Source organism: Heliangelus exortis, chromosome 2 (assembly GCF_036169615.1).
Source record: "Heliangelus exortis chromosome 2, bHelExo1.hap1, whole genome shotgun sequence".
Taxonomy (NCBI): domain Eukaryota; kingdom Metazoa; phylum Chordata; class Aves; order Apodiformes; family Trochilidae; genus Heliangelus; species Heliangelus exortis.
This window is the reverse complement of record NC_092423.1, coordinates 111019162-111033387: the sequence shown is the minus strand read 5'-3', so window position 1 is coordinate 111033387 and position 14226 is coordinate 111019162. Positions and strand designations below refer to the sequence as shown.

Below are 14226 nucleotides of genomic sequence, written 5' to 3'. Positions count from 1 at the left end.
ACTTCATACTTAAAAGAACTAAGAAAGTTCCTGAGACACAACCTTAATTTTAAAAAACAAAATTACAAGAAATCATGCAGAGCAGTATTCTCCTCCTCTCCTTGGAAATGCTCAGCTCTTTATTATGGAAAGGCAGTAGCCCCTCTATAGTTAGGGTTGCAATCAGCTTCCATTATAAAGCCCTATTTTAGCCCCCTGTAACTTTGGCTTGAAAAATTGGAATACAAATTGCCATATTTTCTCCAGAAGAAAAGAAGAACAGATGAGAATTTTTCTTTATTTGGTGGGGTGGGAGGATTTGATTGGGATTTTTTCCTTTTATTTTTTGTGTAAAATTTAGGAAAAATTTCTTAACAGTTAAAAAGTTAAAGGCCCTAAGGAAAAACTTAACATAATCCAAATTTTTTACTTTTTTATTGCTACCATACCTGCCCTTATTAGTTGAAATAATTTACAAAGAATTTTTCAAAACAATGCAATTGCTTTTTCTCTATCAGGAGGGATGGGTCTAATTTTTCTGCTGGTGATGGCAGTAGAAATATTCTGCTGGTGATTTGTATGGATGTAGGGTTAGGCAATCTGATCAACATTTTCAGAAGTAATTCATATCTAGTTTTTTGGTAAATAGCTCAATGTGAAGTGAGGTAGTTATACAGAGTTTTTGAGCAAGTGCTTAGTTGTGGAGCTCTCCACGTGTTTCTTGGAATTTCCAGCACAGAGGGAATGTGTGTGAAACTAAAAGACTACTTTTAGAAAGGCCACAAGAAAAGACTGAGGGCTACTGAATGCAATCTGGAGATTTCCAAATGCCACTGTGGTGAATATGAGACACTCCCAGCATTCAGCCTTATTGATCATGCTTGGCTCACTTCCTAGGATTAGGTCCAAGAAGAGCCTCTGGTCACAGAGCTGTTCAACAAACTGTGTAAGAAAAGAAAGCAAGATATTTCCTTATTTTTTGTTTGTTTGTTTGTTTATTTGTTTCCATTTTGTTGTTATCCTCCCCTGGATCCAAGAATTTTAAATTATTTATGAGTAAATAACTGACATCCTTACAGGGCTCTTTGATTAAATGAAAACACCCCCACAAACCAAACTTAATGCCTCTCTCTTACTTTTGTTTAATCCGTTTAGAAAAGGTTCATGGTGTTATTTCCATTCTCTTTAAATCATCTCTTCAGTGTTAGAAAGAATGAAATTTTTCTTCCCTGCTGTAAGCATATGTTTAAATATACATATAAAAAGCACATTACTTTACAGATGTATTAAACCTGAGACTATTTTCCATTTACCTATTTATAGTCGTTTGGACATCCCATGTTGTATACTCTGATATAATATTAAGTACTGTCATTATTTAGTGTATCAGTACAGTATTTTAAATGCTGACAAGACACATCAGAATATAAATTTAGATTTAATTGTGATTATATACAAACACAATATTGCATACACAGTTGAATCTGACTTGGGTTTCTTTTCATGTAAAGTTTCAGATATCCATATGAGATGACTCTGTGATTTAGTGTATCACTTGACCTTTGAACACACTATAGTAAAGTTTAAAAAGACTATTGCATTATCATGTAAAAATTACACTTTAAACTTAGAGAATTTAGAAAATAATGACATTTGACAAGGCTGAAAAAAAAATAGAAAAATCTGTGCTGGGAAGATGGTTCTGAACAAATCAGATTGTTTTCAGTAGGATACATCTATAAAATAAATTCTAAAAATTTAGGAGCAGCAGGAAAAATATTAATCCATTGCCAAAATACTTGAGAGTGAAAGGAGGAAAAAGATGTCAATATTTTCACTCTTTATATCCACACAAGATAGTTTAAATTTTTTTTTTGACTGGCTGTTTGCATCTTGATAATTAAATTTTCAGACCCATTTGAATTTTGCACTGACATTCAGGCTTCTTAAAACCCAGGTGCATTAAAGTCACTGTTTTTACAATATCATTAAGCTTTTCTTTGGATGATAAGTGTGTTCTGCACATAAGCAGAGTGAAAAGAATATGATTCACTGGATTTCATGAAGGAAGCACTTGTCAGGGATCAGGTAAGGCATTGCTGGCAAGAGATGTTGGAAGTTTATGTGTGTTGCTGAGGAAGCAGTCAAAAAGGTTGCCTAGGCCCTTTTCCAAGAAACAGATATCAGAATAGAAATAAAACTCTGAAGAACCATAACTGGAAGCCTAGGAAGATATGAGGACAAGAATTTAGGTGTTCAGTAAAAGAGAGTTTACCTGTTGACTTCTCTAATCTGTAAGACATGGTATGTGAGTGACAGAAACAGAGGCAGAAGCCTGCAGGCAAATAAAAATCAGAGATGGGTGTTTCCCAAAGAGAACCTGGAATGCTTCTTTCTACTTGGAGGGCCATGGGTAGGCTTCAGTGAAAAGACTGAGGAAAGACATGAAGGCAACTGAGGGAAAGATACAATTGTCACATCCCAGAGTAATTATACAACTGTGTTGAGTTTGCTAATCCTCAGGAATACATGGACAGTGAGATAAGTGAGCTGGGTGTTAGGATTTCCAGGATCCATTTTCTCTATTGAAAAGAATTATTTCCCAAACAAGATTTTGTCTAATGCTATAAGTACTTGTGATGAAATTTTCAGAGGCAAAGGATGGAGGTGTTAGTGATGTCATCCTTATTTATATATGATGTGAGAGGTAGTAATGACACATACAGACAAAAATTCATAAAACAGGAAGTAATCAGATCAACAATTTAGAAGTTCTATAAAGTAAACTGGACCTAAAGAGGGTAATCCTGTTTGAGTCAATACTCAAAATAACTTGAAAACTACTATATTATGACACAAATTACTTTTTCCACCTAATCAGCTATCTAAATTGCAAATGACAATCTAGCATTATCCATGACAGAAAGTTTCTTACCAGTAATATGATTATTGGTTTTCTTATTTATGCATTTAATAATACCATGGTTAGGAGAAAGATGTGTTTGAAGGTGTATGGGTTTTTTAATTATCTGCAAGAGCAGAGAAAATTTGTTACTCTTAATATTTAGCCTTATTATGGGGTTTTCCTGAAAGGCTTAATCCATATTAGACATCACCTATATCTAATTTTCAGTGCTTATTAAATAACTTCTTTCAGTTACTTATTAAGGCTATATATTAAAGTAAATAAGACTGTGAAGAGAAAAATATTTTCCAGTTTTAGATCAGCCTGATTTTCTGAATTGCACAAAACTGTAACTCAAATGCAATAAATGGATAGTTGTCCACACCCCCTTGAGTATTTTTACAGAAATCTAAGAGAATTGAGTGCAGACCTGCACTGGAAGTCTTGGAGAAAACTCACTTGAAGCATCTGTTTCCAGCTTTCTGTGGTAGAATCTATTGACAGGAAAGGAGTGGTCCAAAATTTCCTGTCTTTCTCTAGGGTACAATTAAGTAAACATTTAAGGAGGTGAAAGCTTTCTGTGAACAGAGCATTTCATATAGAACACACTGATAAACATAACAATCACATCCGTCAATATATAATTTTATTTGGATAATCATTCCCTTTTTCATACTAGATCAGGTATCTTTTCTTCTTCATCCTTTAAATTCCTATAAATTGATACTTTTGAAGTAATACGCCGTACAAACATGTTTAGTACACTTTTGAAATGTCATTTCAAAGTTGAATGTTTAATGACTTGTAGTTTTTCTTCTATGTGTGTATCTGGCAGTTTTCCTTAGGATGAGCCTGCTAACATAATTCTCTCCAGGCTGATTTATTATTTTTATTCAACCAGGTGCTACATGGGTTTAGCAACTTTGGCAATGTTATGGTCTATAATGACTATGCACTTGATGCTTGATGATGCCAACATATGCCATGAATTTACTGGCACCAGTGAAGAATATTTCATTTTTTTTATCTCTTCTTTTTTTATCTCTTTACTCAAGGTTCTCCTCCCATATTTCTTGCTCTCCACTATATCTCATGTAATCTCTTTGATTTATTTGATTTCTCTCTACTTCCAAAGTATTCAGTTATGATTCCATTGCGTTAACACCTGGTTTTAGAAATAGAAATTAGTCTGTATGTTGAATTTTATTTACAATATTATTTACACATTTTATGTTTCCTCTCATCTCTTAGGGTTTATAGACAAGTTTTGTCTGTTTAAAGAAGATCTGGAATGTTATTTCGGAAGATGTGGGAACACAAACAGTACATGTATTTCTGCAAAGAAATAAAAACTTTTTTTTTCCTTTTAAGAAATTTCGTTCTTGCTTTGCTAACTGTGAAGATAAGTTAAATTCAGTTAAAAGCACTGAACATTTTAGTACTATTTAATACAACTTTCATAGTACTAAAGTTCTGTGCTTTTTTTTTGAGTTTCCTCTGGACCTGAAGAGCAACCACATTACTGTTGTACAGTCTACAAAGGAAGTTTTGTCTTTGCTGTGGTCTACCTGATATATGACAACCATTAGCTTACGATTTTTTCTTAGGCTCTTTTAAAGTCTTTTATTTTTCAGTAGAAATCTTTGATTAATGACAAAGTAGTTTTTAATATCATGACACTACACCATAAAAATAATAATCAGACTGGAAAATTTAACCTGTTTCTGCAGATTTTGCTCATCCCCTCATCCCATATCCTTCCCATGATATGAAAGCATCTGCATCACTGTTAAAGGAGCTGCACCTTTAAGATAAAAGAGCCCAACACTATCCTTAACACTGCAAAATATAAAGACAGTGACCTAAATGCCAATCTCCCTCTATGTTCAATTAGGGACATGCACAGCAGCTCACAAAAAAAAAAAAAAAAAAAAAAAAAAAAGCAAAAAACAAACCAAACCAAACCCCAACAAAAAACCAAAAATCTACTAGGAAAAAAGCTCCATCTGGTTCAGAAGACAGTGGCCAGTCCCATAAATAACACAAGCTGTCGGGAAAGCATCATTCCTATAGTACGCTGTGTATTGGCTTTCTGTCCAACTACAGATCCACTACAAGGAGGTTCAAAGCTTTGAGCTTTGCATAGCCTTGAACCACAGTTATCTCTTCCATTCACTGTAACAGCCATATCCATTAGTTATTCCCAAATTAGAAGAGAAACAAAGTCATCAGTAACATCATAGTTCATATTTCAAAAATGAAATTGCGAAATCCACATTATGAGGTAAAGATGAACAATAAGCTTTATTTTACACTTGTTTGTATTTGAAATGCTTCCATTGGTAGCTAATAAAGAGTTGGCAATAAGAAAGACAGTGAAGAAATACTTCTGATTTTCACTTGGTAAAAACAGACATACTGTATTTCCACATCCAGAATACTTTTTTTCGTAGTGGAAAAGGAGTGATCATTCAGGACTGAACATTTGTATTCTGTTAGCATCTGTTACTGGGGCAGAAGGTGAATGCTTGGTTCTGTACAAGGGTATAAAAGATAAATAATAATTCTGGAAGATTACAATATTGGTGACAATATTTACAATTTTTCTAGGTGGAAGTTTTAACTTTGTAGAAATTGACTTCTGGAAATCCTAATAGAGAACTGAGCAATGTGGTGGTGTTGAACCCTGCCAAAACAGGAGGAGGATCCACAGACCCAGCACTGCCTCTGGAGTTTCCTATCACTTGCTTCAAGTGTTGTCTCACTATCCTGATTTTCCTCCGGGGGGTATAGTGCTACTTGATATCTCCTCTCTGGCTTCAAATTTACACACCACTTGTGTTCACAGTGTGTGGGCTCCAAGGAGAGGAGTGAAAATTACTTTCAACAATCTCATCAATTGTGAAGAATTTTCTTGTGTGAGGGGTAGCAAGCTTTCTTGGTCCAGTGCTGCAGTAAATCTCTAGCACACAATGGGAGCCACCACTTCCCAAAGTCTTTCATCAGTTTTACTTATACGTCCACCCCTCTACTGCAGAGGGAGACAAAGGATTCTCCATTCTCCTAAGGTTTCCTCTGAGGGGAAAAAAAATACATATACATTTTTCCAGACATGCACTTTTTTAGTTGAACACACAGTTCATATCTGAACTTTATTTCTGAGGAATGGTTACATACATGCTTCAAAATATTGAAGGATGGGGAAGTTGTGGCATAAGCAGGGTGAAGAGAGGCAGTGGATATTTTGTTTGCTCAGAGGTAAAATGGTAATCTCCACTCCTTTCAGCTAATCTGTTGAAGATAAATAGCAAACCACTGCATTTATTTCTTCTCCCTGGTTTGCATTTTTAAGACGACACACACGGAAAATTCACTGTGAAACATTTCCTTAAAGGCACACGATAAATCCCTAGGGAGAAACTCACAGCCTGAAGAGAGCCTTGTGCTTGGGTTTGATAGGGAGAGATAGGAATGGAAATACAGTACTTGGTGCTCTGAACTGAGAGACTATTATGTGTGCAACTCACAGTGAGACCACGGCAGAATAAAGCTTCTCCCAGCCCCACCCAGAAGTGTGGCTGCCTTTGTAATTTTAATTGGTCTGTGTTTGTGGAGTGGGGCCTCTATTTACTTATGGCTTGGGGCTTGTGTTTACCAAGCCTGGTGGAGGCCAAGTGTCATATCACTGAAGCTTAGTTCCTGCAAGCTCTCCTGCTATATCTTGAGGCGCTTTTCTTTTCAGTATCTGTGCCTGTCTAATTCGCAAGCTTCTGTGAAACAAGCACAGGAGGGTACAAGGCCTACAGGGAGGAATTACACCTAATTACTCAAATAATTGCTAGGCTGTTGCCTTCTTAGTCACTGAAAATAATTTCCAGGTCCCTGGCTTTTATAGATAGTCTTCTAGAGGCAGGAGGACACAGCCCCCTTTTTAACTCAGCCCATTCACTCACAAAATCAGAACACTCGAGCCTGCAAAATTAATAAGCACCACTTCCATTACATATATTTTAGGTTGTTGTTGCCGTGGCGATAAAGTCAGGGACATTGAATCTCCTCTGTTGAGCCATTGTTATCATCCCTGGCCATCTGCTGCAGAGGAGTGATATTCCATCTCATTTGCATGATGACTGATATATGGGAGGTTTGGAAGGACATATGCCACAGCAATCATGTGATGAAAATTAAAGTGAAAGTTTTGGGCCCAGAGCCGAAAAAAATCTGTGTATGCGCATGAGGCTGTTGATGTGCAAATGTGAATCATATTGAGAAGGTTTGAATAGGGAGGTGTGACGTAAAGAGGGGACACAAACGCAGGTGCTTATCTCTAGGCAGTCAAAGGCACTGGATGTCATATCATGGGAACTACCTTTCAAAGACACAGCTTTAGTGCAGAGTTCAGCACACAAGGGAGGAGAGACATATAAGTTTTGGAAACAAAAATAAAGTAAGTTTAACAACTTTTTCACACTATTCTGAACCCATTGATGTTTAAGCAACTTGTACTATCAGTAACTTTCTGTCTTTTCTATTGTTTGTGCTCTTATTTTGCGAAAAGCAACAGATCCTGTCCATGTATCAATGCTGAAGGCTTGACAGATTTGTTAGAGGAAGTTTGAGGGGTTTTAATCCGTGTTTAAAATGCTCTCTGCAAACTTTTCTGTTTAAATGACACTAATGCTGTTTCTTCCACAATGTATGCTTGGTCATTATCTTAAATGCTATTTTGGGCCTCAATTAAAAAGTAGATACTTGTAACCGCTTTGAGAAAGCTTTCTGAATAAAATGTCATGGTGCAATTGCATTTATACTGCCTCAGTAAAGCCTTTGTTCATATACATTTTAGAACTGTGCAAATTTGCAGCTCTAGCTACTTGATTTGAGGAAATGATGACAACAACACTTTTCCTCTAATTTTGAAAAGTTACTGAACTTAAATACTATCACTAAAAAAAATAAAATAAAATAAAAGAGAGAGGGATAAAAATGAGATGGGAGAGTGGGACCAGTGTATTTGTAGGAACTGCTCGGTAGATTGCAGGTTCACTTGCAGTTATGTATCAGACACCAAAGAGCTTTCTCATGATATTTAAGAATGCTTTATATCATGCGCAAGGTTTTTAAAATCAAGATTGTTGACCAATATGTTTAATAGCATTATTCTAAGTGAAAAAGGGTCTTTACAAGCGTGACATTTCAGTCCTCTGAATTATTTGGAATTCAGAATGTGAACTGAGAGCTTCTGATTAAAAAGAGGAATACTATACTTTAGAATTAATGTCTCTGTCAGGATAATCTTTAGAAAGTTAAATGACAGTAATATCAGGCAAGGTTGAAGAATGAAATGGACCTTCTGGGACAACATTTTGCAGGAGGATGATTTTTATGAAATAACATTTGATGCTAGAGAAAGTCTTTTTAACACTGATCAGCAATAGCTCTCTCTCTCTCTCTCTCTGACTTTCTTTTGTCTTTAACAAAGCACTTAGTTCAGATGTTTGTCTTCCTTCATATGTAAATAGCAAGACAATCTTGTGCAAGGTGCTGTGAATTTTTCATTTAATAGATTATAAAAGTACAAATCCCAGATTTTATCCTTAAACTGTATGGGGTGAACTTGTCAGTTAAGGACCTTTTTAGGATTCAAAACAACCATTTATTATCTCTTTTGTCAATTAAATTAGTAAAATTAATTGTGTAGATGTGTCTTCTTTGGTTTGACTGTACACTGGTTTTGTAATTCATTGGGAAAATTACAGCATTTGTAATGAAAGATTTATCTGAGACAATAATATATTTCTGCTATTAGGTGGCTGACAAATACCTGAGTTTCATGATGAGGAATTTCTAAATACAGGTTTTGCCTCTTAGCTTCCCAGTTTGGAGAATTACTTTTTTCTTTTTCTTTCTCTCTCCTTTTATTTTTTTTTTTTTTTTTTTTTTTTTTACTTGTAAATATCATCTGCGTATTATGGTACTTTCATGCCTGCAGGCTAAGATTACCAGTCTTCCCTTTTTTCCCTCCTCCTTCTAAATATTCAATTACTGAATGGTAATTATTATTATGTGGCCTTCTTGGCTTACTGCATTATTAGATTAATATAGATTTCTTGTGCCAAATTAGCGGAAATCACTACTATACGCAAGAACTAAGCACTTTTTTTTTTTTTTTTCTTTTACTTTTATTTACTTTGTTAAATAACAGGAAGACTTGGACATCATGAGGTTTTATTCCTGGGACTTTTAATATAATATGTCTTTGAAAGCTGAGCGAGGAAGGGGGTATTTTAGTTTGCCTTTCTCTTTTGCAGTTTTGTCCGAAGTAGAAACTTTGGTTAAATTACAATTTAGTTCATTTGAAGATCTATAAATAGGGACCTTTGTGAAGGAAAGGGCAGGTAAAGTTCTCTGTTATTGTTTCAGAGAGAAGAAAACAGAGAAAAAAAGGGAGCTGTCCAGGGTACTGTAGTTCATTAATTTCATCTCTTACTGTACAGAAAATATTCTTTACTTCTTTACTTAAGTGGTCATAAAACTGCCACCATTTGCTACTGTTCCCTGCACCACCAGCCTTCAAAACTACATAAACTTTTCCCTGAAGTCCACTGTAAAAGAAAAAAAAAAAATAGTGTCTGAAAAACTTATTTCAGGAGCGTGTTGTTTCTGTGAATAACAAATAAAGCATCAGGTCACAATAACTTTCTCAAATAACTTATTGTAACTATATATTTTTTTATGTGAAGGTTTTTATCAAAGTTACAGTCAGTAAAACTTTTCCAGTCTAAATTAATCTTTGAGTATAACGCAAACGGTTTCTATGGTAGTGCTGCAATGTAAACAAAACAAACAAACAAAAAACCCCAGATCCCAATCTTGCATTACTTGATTGCTTTTGAAATGAATTCTTGTCCTTATGTGACCTGAAATGTGTGGTTACAAAGCTATAGAAATCCAAACGATCATATTTGTTTGATATGAAATGAAAAAAAATAGTTAAATTGAAAGTTTAACATCATGAAATTCAAAATCCCAAGCGGTATATAAACATTAAAAGAAACTTTGGACTGCTAATCCTAGGAAATGAGTTTTATGGATTGAATTCAACAAGGCTTCAGAAATGGTTCCATCTGCTGCCTAGCAGCTGGTGAAAGGATAAATTTAATTCATTAATTCATTTGGAAAAAAGGATCCAAGTAGTAAAGACTTCATTGCTCATAATGCACATAGGTGGAAATCAAAACTGAAATTAGGTCCAGTTGATCATCTTTGATAATGAGGAGCATTTTCTTTGTTATTGTTGTAATGATCTTGATCAGGCAGCTGACATATTGACTATATGCTGTTAACCAATATTTTATGTCTTGAAAAGTTGAGACACTTCTGAAAGCAAAACTCCTTTTCCACAAGGAACATTGTTAGTTTGGGAGTTACAGATTATGTAGGTTTAAAAAGCCAGAATGTTTCATTGAAATTATATTGCTGTCTTTCTATGAATACTTGTAATTTCTTTCCTTTTAAGTCAGTTTAAGAATACAAAGTGAGGACCCATTAAAATGAGAAAATAAACTTATTTATAGTTAATTCATAGTAGTAATCTAAAGACAGTATGTTGAATGTAGAGAGTTTATTACTTTACTTTTGTATTACAGTCACAAGCTTTATGTTACTGTAATCACCAATTTTCTTATCATAGTAAATTCTAAAAACTTGTATAAGAGTAAGAGGGGAAGATATAAGTTAAAAGCTGACAGAGGGAAATATAGAAATATTTGGAGTTCTAAAGGCAAGATTAATTAGATAAATGCTTTAATAACAACTTGACATTTAACTTCTAGATATTAAGTTTTGCGAATTATCAAAACCTCCAGCTACAGATTTTTTTTTTTAATTGGTTGCCTCTAATTCTTTTAATCTAAATCACAAGCAGTGAGTGAAAAGTTATCTAAGGCTTTTGAAATGAACTGGGCAAGGGGCAAGGACTCTTATTCACCTTATACCCAGTGCACAGGTAAATGTGCGCTTTATGACTCGCTGAGGGATACACAGGACTGATGAACCTGTTATCCTGAAACCAGTTAAATGTCTGCCAATGCCTATTTTCAATGTTTCTGCTTGAGATGGTGATTTCATGAATGATATTTGGCTTTTCCCTGTTTCCTCTGTAGCCCATAGCTCACTGTGGTGGGCTTGTTGGATTTACTATAAAGGTTCTGTTCGCACCCTGTGGGTTGGGTTAAGAATTAGGATTTATGCATTTACTTCTACTGTTGCATTGTTTATACAGCTTTGGTTTAGTTTTGATCCTTTTTTTTTTTTTTTTTTGCCTTTGAGGCTCTTCCACAGTGTCAGCTGCTGACTGATAGTAGGAGAACGGCCTCGTGGTGTGAATGAAAGGGACCTAGCGGTTGGTAAACAGAGATAAGGAATAAATAGAGCACAGGCAAAAGGAGATAGTTCTGTGGGAGCCCAGATTGCCGCCAGTCTGTTCAAGTGAGATGCAGTGCCTGTCCTTTTCCCAGATTAAATTAGTGTGCGAAATCTCCAGTGACCTCCTCCCCTTCTCCCCACACTCTTTAGCCAAGCTGAACAGCCTCTGCTGTAAAGTATTCATTTTACCCAGGGACAAGTTGGACAATAGAACTCTCCCTGTTACTTATGGACAGCTGTCGTGATTCATAGGGCTTTTCAGCATTTCATTTTTCATAAGAGTTAAAAAGGTTTTACCTTGTAACTGACGAGAGGTTAGAAATGCAAAGATGCCAGCCCTGAGGTTGCCTGTAGTAAGGAAGTTAATAAATAAACATCAGGCCCCCCCACACACACAGATACCCTCCCCAATGTGTGAAAGGCTGTGTACTTTGTTAGTGCTGCTCTTCTTATTTAAAGGGGTTTAATTGTGATAACATGATTACACTGAAGCATGAACTGCATGGAGAAATTAACAAGCAGAGACACAGCGATATGCAGGGCCCCCAAGGTTCCCTAAATTAAAGGTGACCAGTGCAAACCCAGTGAGTACCCTTTTCCCTTCTTTGCCCTTGCTTTTTCCTACATCTCCTATCACTTTATTACCTGGAAATAACTCCCAGGAAAGAGTAAACCCTCATGAGATACCCCTGCGGTCCCGTATTTTTTTTTTTTAGTGATTTACTGCAAATATATTCAGCATTTTGACTGATTAAATAGACCTTCGGCAACCTTGAGGGTCACTGTGTAGAGTATGTACATAGAAAATGCATCAGCCCATTGTACCCTGGCAGCTAATGAGATTGGTCGTTAAGTAAATGACACAAAGCCTACAAAAAAAGCTTAGCAGCTCACTAGAGTATCACAGAGTGTCCCTGCACACCACACAACGACACAAACAGTGGACTAACCTAGCCCACCCCTGCTTTATTCTACATCACTGCTTCCCTGATGTCAGCGTGAGAGGCAGAACAAAGGCTAAAAGGCACACGGTAAGTCAGTCTGACAATTATGCCCTAGGGAGAAAGTAGAGCAAATCTTAGCCTAACCATGGGGTTGAAAGTCCGTTTCTAGACAAGTAGGTCATAATGAAGGGATTTTTTTCTCCCCCCCTGTCACTTCACGAAGGGGAGAAAAATGTCTCTGGAATCAAGGTTGGGTTTGTTTCTTGTTTGTTTGTTTCCTTTTCTCTCTCTGTCTGATGTGCCGGCTTACAAAAGTTTCTGGAATTCCGAAAGTAAGCTGAAAGTGTGTGTTTTGTGAACCGGAGATTGTAGTGAAATAATGTGGTGAAAGAAATAATCTTTGTATGAACTGCCACACAATAAGCACTGCCTCAGATGTACATCAACATCTGATGAACTTTACAGACAGAAAGTTTCTTTTTACTTCTCTAAAAATCAGCTGAAAATGTCTTATGTGTTTGAATGCACATTTCAATCCACCAGCCAGCTATTTACACCCATAAAAACCTGATACAGCTTTTACAACTATGGAGATATAATTTTGGGATGCTTTGAAAAACAGAATTTTACATGATGTCTCTGTCAGCATTGTCTTTTAAGAGAACTGAAATTAAAGAGTTTAAAAGATTGCTATTAAACAGTTGCACAGTTGCTATTATTTTCTTTGCACGACAGCAAAATGTTCAGCTGATCCCTTAGAATAGCAGGTGTCTGCCTGTGTATCCAATGATTAAATCTTTACCAGCAGTGTTTCAGTGTGGTATCTCAGGACTCTATTTTTGCTGGAAAAAATGGCAACAGGAAGTTGCCAGAAAGTCTTGTTTGCATTACTAAAATGTTTCTGTCTGCTTTGCACTTTGGAGGCTCAGGGGATGGTAGTTCAAAACAACATGATACTGCAAGATATCTGTGTGAAATAAGTAGTGCTTCTCTGCCCACCTACCACCCCTATTCCCCCTCCCCAAAACCACTGAGAACTGTTTTAAGAATGATTTTTCAAATACAGACAGTTTAATAAGTGGGTTTAGGTTCCAGTCTGAATTACTGGGTTTGGGGGGTATTTTTGGTGTGGGTTTGTTTTGTTTTGTTTTGTTTTGGAAGAGTTATTTAATTGGGAAAATATTAATCAGTATATATGTATTTACACGTGTCAGGATAAAGCGTCACTTAAAAACTCTTCGTAGTCACAGAGTTCAGTTCGCTATGATTTAGATTACCTAGGAGCATCTTTTTTTACTGCATGGACAAGAGAAGTATCATCATGGATTAGAGAAATTAAAACTAAATGTGGTATTTTAACATATGCCTTCAGTGACTCCTTAAAAAGTTGTGTGTCTGCATGCAAATATACAAATCCGCATGTGCATATTTAAATGAAAGTATACATATGCAAAAAACTATGTTCACCTCTATAGTATCCCAGTCTATTGAAACTATAAGTAACAGTTATGTCTGGTTTGGGATTTTTCAATTTTTCCAAACTTTAATGAGGAAGCAAACAAACAGGAGGCAAATTTTGTATTAAAGTTCATTTTCCATATTTTCAAGTTGCGTGCATATTAGCAATATATTGTCTTAAAAAAAAAGTAAATGAGATATGCAAGCAGCAGAAGACAAGCCTCCTTTCTCAGCAAAGTCCTATGGTTCATACCTAATTGTTAGATCAGCAGAGATTTAGTAAGCTACAGCATTAAGACACAATTTTGCTTTGAACTTTGCTCATTGATATTAAGTTTGCAGTTAATTTTAACTGATAAGATTTGAAGGTATTTTATGTTCAGGTGCATCACCACAAGTTTTAAAAATTAGTAGATCCCTTCCACATGGACATCATGCTTTTTTATGTACCGATGTGAACGTAAATAAAGGGTGCTTGATATTTCAGCATTCAACATATTGTTGAACAAGTTC

The 14226-nt window shown here is 35.7% G+C and overlaps 1 protein-coding gene across 4 annotated transcripts in view; it reads left to right on the top strand.

Annotated features, from left to right (window-relative positions):
• ST18 (ST18 C2H2C-type zinc finger transcription factor) overlaps positions 1 to 14226 on the top strand; it is a 181865-nt gene that overhangs the window by 74146 nt on the left and 93493 nt on the right. Inside the window, exon 1 of one of the 4 annotated variants that reach the window (XM_071737530.1) lies at positions 7175 to 7331. The exons of 2 other annotated variants lie outside the window; for them this stretch is intronic. The gene's annotated coding sequence lies outside the window, so the exon portion shown is untranslated. Of the gene's footprint in view, positions 1 to 7174; positions 7332 to 12243; positions 12343 to 14226 lie in introns of those variants that run through there. One more of the 4 variants, XM_071737531.1, reaches the window with a different exon arrangement.